Below are 6,751 nucleotides of genomic sequence, written 5' to 3'. Positions count from 1 at the left end.
CCCCCGCCGCCCTTCACCTCCCGGGCAAAGGCGCCGCACCCCGACCCTCCCGCTGGGCTCCGGCGGCCGTCTCACCCCCCTCCGGCACTCCTCCCGGCGCCCGAAAGGCTCAAAAAGCCCCCTGGCTCCCCGCACCCCCCGCCGCGGCCTACGCCGCCCCGGCCGATCCCCGGCCTCGCGTAGCCCACCTCCCCGCCCGCCCTGCACCCTCCGCACCGCCTGCCGCGCTACGCGAGCCCGGGGATGCAGGCCGGGCCTGGCTTACCTTTCCAGCTGCTTTTTTTTCCCTCCTCTCTCTCCTCTCCCCCCTTTCCCTCTGTTGGGCTGACAGATCAGAGTTTCCTCCCCAGCAGAGGGACTGGGAATGTGCTCGGGCTCTGTGCTGAGGAGCTGCTGCCCCCCTGTCTCTGAGAAGATCCTGCTTTTTGTGGGGAGAAAGCTTTGGGGGCTCTTTATTATTTTAAAACTACAAAGTGCTCAGAGGGTAGGTGATTATTAAGGGGAATCCCTGAATATATTCTCCAGCAAAGAAGGCAGGGCTGCTGGGGCTGCTCAAGAAGAGAGCCAGCAGCCTCCTACAGCACCACTACAGGCACCGAGAGGACATAACATCAGAGAGCGGCTCCTCTGCCCTCCAAAACAACAACTTTCCTACCATCTTGGAGGTAGTAGAGAGGGAGAGAGGGAGGGGGAAAAAAGTACAGAAGGTTTTTATAAAGTGTCAATTTGGAGGAGGGAGCCAAATGGCCAAAACAAAATATTTTATCATTTGTGTGACTTTTTATTTTAAATAAAAATAAAATACCAACACTTGTGGCTGAAGAAATAATTTTCTTTATAACCTGTTAAGATCAACTCTCTGGGAAAAAAAAAAGGTATGGTAAAATATATACTTTTAGTAACTTTGTGGTTCTTAAAAAAATGTTCTTTTTTTTCTGTATGTATAAAGTTGATAACTTTTTTGTTATTGTGTGATAATGCTAAAAATTGATGTGTAATTGTGAAAGTTCATGTAACTTTTTTTTGGTACTCATGTTGTCAGTAGAACAGCTGAGATGGATGTAGGATAGTATGGTGCAATTGTACCATTACGTCTTTCTCTCTTTCAAGCATTATAAATAAAGCTGAATGTACAGGTAGGAAAAAATGGTATTTTTTTATTTTTACTTTTAAAATTTTTCTAGAGTAGGGGATGTAGAGAAACTATGGAGGATTTAATGCAAGTGAGGGAAACCTGTGATATATATATCTGAAAAATTGCGCTGTCATAAATGTAGCATTGTTTGCCCTTCAGGATGGGATGTGCAAAAACAGAACTCGTAGCAAGAAATTTGGGGGCAAGAGTTGAGTTTTGGTTTTAATGTTTTCAAAGCACTTTGCAGCCTCCTAATAATCCGGTTTGGTTCTTTTTAAGTTACTGTTTTGATCTGGGGGCTTTGTTCCTGATATTTATGAATCTTATTCTGGACTTATTTACAGAGTTGAGAAACGCTGTAAGTTTATATTACAGTGTCTTGTAATATAAGTTAATAGTGTGGGGGGGTTGTTGCAGATGCTTTTATTAGATTGTAAAAGATATATTAAATGCTGTCAAAACAATGTGAGATGCTATGGTGTATCTAGAGGTGAAGATACTGATCTCTGAATTCAGCAGACCTATGATAATGTTTCTTGCAGTAGTATTATGCACAGAGATGAACTGCAAAGATGCCATTTTATTTGTCCCGAAGGAAGGGGAAATAATTAGGAAACTAATGAGCTATACATTAATTTATGTTTTTTCCCTTGTAAGAATTATTCAGGTGGTATAGGCTAGTTGAACTGCAGTCAGACGAAGGTCACGTGAATGAAGGTACTGAATTACTTAGCATGTTATCAACCTCTCTCCTGTCAAATCTGAAATATGTTGGTTTAGTTCTGTTCCTTTAATATTAGAAAAAAAAATTGCTGTCTTTAGATACATCCACATTTCAAAATATGCTTTGAGTTTGCCCGGCCCATTATGGTGAGTGTAGTTGTGTTGATAGTTGTTTTTCATTTAGATAAACAAATTTGAATTAAAGTGTAGTTAAAAGTCAGCAGATCTGTGCGTCAAACTTTATTTTTTTCGGCAGGAAATTTTTAAATTATAGTTAGTCCACCTTGCACATTTTAATAATCCAGGGTGTTGCGTTCTATTGAGTTATTGCATAGGAGTTTTTTTTCTATATCAGACTATTAATCTGCTAAATGCATTCTGCTCTGACATTAGAAAACCAAAAAAAAGAAAAATCAATTATGTTGCTGCTTTATTGTATTTAAAAAGATTTTGTATAGGAGTAATGCAATAATTAGGGTACTTCATAATTTTACCAGTCATTATTGTGTGCTTTGGAGCATGAAGTATGATGATTCTTTTTGTAAGCTATTTTGACAGAAACTACTTTTAAATTCTATACTTAAAATTCATTATGGGAATGACAGGAATTACAAATGTTGGGCAGGTATGAGATAATTAAAAAACCCCAAACCTTTTGAAATATTACGAACAAATTATCTTAATGGATTTAGGAATTCAACAAATGCAGCATAATCTAATTTCCTTTTATTCTAAATAAATAAAGGGCCAAATTCTCAGACCCCAGTTTTGCAAGTGCTTGCAGGCCTGATTGATAATTCAGAAGTGTTTGAAGGATCCCTCTATACTTCCTTGCATAAAACTCTTACCAAGTCAGTAGGATTTGCTAGAATACCAAATTCAAATTTGTGCACAAAGTAATGTCTTGTATCTACCATTGTGTTAAACAAGAGAATTGCTACTTTTAACTGTAATCAATATAATTCAACTATAATTCAAGTTCTCTTCATTGAACTATTAAGATATTTTTTATGTTTTAGGAAGAGAGGCACACCGTGAACAACCAGTCTATGCTGCATCTCTCTGTGGTACTCTTGGGAATATCTGTACAACACGCTTAGTATCTTGGGATTGTATTTTTTTAATGGAATGCAGATGATACAACATTTTAGAGAAGTGGCTATGAATACACTTGAGAACCTGAACACAGAAACAATATTGAACCTTTTCTTTGGCTCATGTGCTTGACTTTGCAGATACTGGCTTTAATCGGATTACTTGCATGCCTAAATTTAAACACGCATTATAGTAGCATTACACATTTTGGTGACATCCTGAGATCTGTTTGATGTGTGTTAATTGTGAAGCCAGAAGCTTAATGCTAAGCAAAAGGAGAAATGTTTTGAATCTAGTTTGGAATAGGAAAACTTCAAATGGGATATTTTTTAGCATCTTGTATAAAAAAAAGGAAGACAAAGTAAAGAGGAAAAATTCAGTAGATCTTAGTTACATGGACCATTGTGTAATCATTCAACAGAGAAACAAAAGTTTATGCTTGACAGAGGAATTTATTTAACAAAACTTTCTTTATTTACTTGAGAGTGATTTGCTTTTCATTAACTTACTAAAAATGCAAATATTATTTTATTTGTTTTGCTACAATAAAATGTTACACAGTAACAACCTAAAGGAGCAGAGTCTGCTAGCTTTAGTAATGCAGAATTAAAAGATTTAGAAAAATATTTACTTATCTTTATAGTCAGGACTCTTAAGTTGGGAGATGCAGTATTTGATAGAGTAGCAGTGCTCTGAAGTTACGCTGGAGAACAAATTGGGCTATGAGATTCCTGTACAAGGACAGTGAATGCAAAGCAAGAAACATTCTCTGTACAACATGCAGAATTGTATTCTGTAAATTCCATTACTTCATAACAGAGTAGGTCTATCTGCCTTAACTTTAAAGCAGCCACATCCCTGGATCAAGCGCTCCAGCCACCAAACTTATTGTACGCTTGAGCACAGAGTGGTCAGAGAACATGAATGTTCTGTAAATCACTGGTTCCTGGCTAATGAGCCATATTGTGCTGATGTGTCTCACTTGTACTAATAGTGAGACAGAGGGCAGGGACATAGTGAATAAGCTTTGTGAGTCTAATAAAAGCAATGAAATAGATGCTTTAGGTTGTGTACCAGTTACTGGAGGAAACTGCATCAAGAAATGAACCTTGACTCTCTCACAAGGTCATACTAACCCTGAGTGCAGACCTCAAGAATTTCTGGAGCATGACTTAGGCTCTGTGCATATGATGAAGAGTCTGGGGTTTTCCACAAATAGTGTTACAATGTCAGCATCTTGGTATTATTCCTTGAAAGACACACAGAGTCTAAGGAAACAGTTCCAATGTCTTCAAATGCTTGAGATCAGCAACTTTTTTAAAATGCAGGTGAATGTTGTGAAGAGGAGTGTATAGAGGTTAATTAGAGACTTTCGTATATAGATAGTCACATTTGTATAGAGGATCTTTTCTTCAGGCATTTAAAGACTGAAAAGGGTGACAAATTAAATAAAAAAGAGTTATGATCTGATACATTCTTCTAAGCAATGTCTTGAGCAGCTGTTATGTGGTATTGGTTTATTTAATAGTGGCAAGTTCTGGGGTCAAGCTAACCATTGGAGCCCAGCATATTGGTACTATTGAAAAATGCTTATTCTTATTTTTCAGCAATTCTTTAACATGGAAATTGTATAGCAGTGGTTGTCTCTAGCATATCTGGATTTCAGTTACTCTGCTGCAGTCATATGTATTTGATAACCAGCATGCTTTTTGCCACTTTTCCAAACATCAGAGTCCTTATGTTAAAAGCAATATCTACAGTTTGAGGATTTTTCTCTAGGAAATACACCCAAGTTATGGCATAAATTGAGCTTCCTGATTCATCTGCTAAACTCCTTCAAACCCATGTTTTAGTGCACTCCTGCATGGCAAATAGCACAGCTGAAAGTGTAGGACAAACCATATGCACAACAGAGTAACTTTGCCTTACTTCATTTAAAGTCATAGATGCTAGCAAAGCAACATAAAGTAGAGATGACTAGCCTTGTTTTCCTGAGTCTTAGGGGCTTCATTAAAGATTTTTGGGGCAATAGGAATTTCACTGTGGATTTCAGTAGGAGTATAGTTGCAGAACTATTTAACCAATTGGGATAAGATGTATACTAGCTATTACATGATAATATAATTAATTGATAGTGAACTGTACTGAAAGTAGTAATTAAATAAGACTTCACTAATCTGTTCTTCATTATCAATGTGTATTTTAATCTGCATTAAATAAATGGTATTGTCTTCCTAAAGCTCAGCAAAGACAAAATAGTAAGACTGTTAATTGTGGGAAGGTTGTCCAGAGTACGTTGGGCATCTGTGGAGACTTCTTTAAATAGACAAATGAATGGAATAAACTGTCCCAATAGGATGCTCTAATACCATCCCATTTTACTGGGAAGCTCACTGTTAATTCAAAGTATATAATTGTATTTTTACTATCTGCTTCTGTCTATTGATATTTCATTAACTGTAATTGTAGTGGTTAAGAAGCTACACACTTTATCACCAGTCCTTCTTTCTGCTATTAATCCAGTTGTTCATTTACATTCAGTGTACAGTGGGTATTGGTCACCACTGCAAATTGGAAAGATGAGAATTTCCACTCTGGACCAGATCAATGATCTCTTAGTCTTCTGAGAGTAGCTTCCAACAAAGGTGTGGAATATCCTGTGATGGATAATTGAGAAATGAAAAGCATGCAGGATTTTTTTAAAATAGTTGGAGCTGAGCTAACATCAAAGCATAAGGCTTAATTAGTGTGTAGGGTCATGAGATTCCAGTGGATTTTGAAAGTTAGTTGTTATACATGAAGCTTTTTGCTCTTAGTATTACTGTTTCTTTTTGATACATGGTTCTCATCTCCGATCCATTTCAAACATAAACACAGGTGTACAGAAGGTGACAAGAAGAAATAAAACTTATTTTAAAAGTTAAATTAGTTAAGCATATTCAAAATTCAGTATTGGCTGAGTGGGGAGATATCTCTAGTAGCTATTATGCTTCTAAATCTCAGTAGGCTTCTCAGCATTAGGCACTGTGAATAGATTCTTGCATGTAGCTGGAAGAAAACAAATATTATTAGCAGTGTTTAGCATAGCAGGCTTTGCTGATTATGGAATCACTCATATTGTTTGAATCACAAGGTTTTATATATGTTGATTATGATTCTCTGTGCCATTTTCTGTCGTGCTCACCTGTGGAGAGTTGGGGTTACCTAGGTACTGTGGGACATGTTGCTGACATCATTCCATCAGCTAAAACGTGTTACTGTAAAGTGTCCTTTGGACACTTCCTTACACAAGGAAGAGGGTCACGACTTGTGTAAGCCCACGCACAGAGTGAAGGATTTGGCATACATTTCTGAACAAAGTTTTCCTTGTGACTCTCTGTAAATGTCAGTGTTTTGTTCCCAAAGGTACTTGGGCCCATTTAGCATTTTATGAATAATAATAACAATATGTTAACATCTATTAATAATAGCATGTTTTGTTTGGCTTTGTGTTTATTTTTTGTTGTTGGTTTTAAATAGGAATTTAAAAGCTGCTTCTTGAGCAATGCAACTTGTCAGGTAACTCTGGGAGAACCTAACATGCTTTGACATTTTGTGGGGTTCTTGTACTCCTGATAAAAAGCTTACTTCAGTTGTCAGTGAAGTCCTTAACTTTTAGCTGCTCTCCGGAATTCCCCATTTACTTATTCTTACCTTTTTTCTATGTTGGTATTCGGTATGAAATCCTCTTCTGTTGGTTTGCTTGTTAGCACTCTGTTTGTCCTGTCAGTGCCTGAAAAGAGTCAGTCTTTCAACCCT

At 37.4% G+C, this 6,751-nt stretch overlaps 1 protein-coding gene across 6 annotated transcripts in view; it reads right to left on the bottom strand.

Moving 5' to 3' along the window:
• Positions 1–814, bottom strand: part of INO80D (INO80 complex subunit D) — a 50,743-nt gene extending 49,929 nt beyond the window's left edge. For 4 of the 6 annotated variants that reach the window (XM_027678358.1, XM_027678353.1, XM_027678357.1 and 1 more), the window contains exon 1: positions 266–813. The gene's annotated coding sequence lies outside the window, so the exon portion shown is untranslated. Of the gene's footprint in view, positions 1–75; positions 97–265 lie in introns of those variants that run through there. The other 2 variants (XM_027678356.1, XM_027678354.1) reach the window with 2 other exon arrangements.
• Between the last annotated feature and the right edge of the window lie 5,937 nt (positions 815–6,751).

This window comes from Neopelma chrysocephalum, unplaced genomic scaffold (assembly GCF_003984885.1).
Source record: "Neopelma chrysocephalum unplaced genomic scaffold, ASM398488v2 Primary Assembly neopelma1_44, whole genome shotgun sequence".
NCBI lineage: Eukaryota > Metazoa > Chordata > Aves > Passeriformes > Pipridae > Neopelma > Neopelma chrysocephalum.
This window is presented reverse-complemented; position numbering and strand designations above follow the sequence as displayed.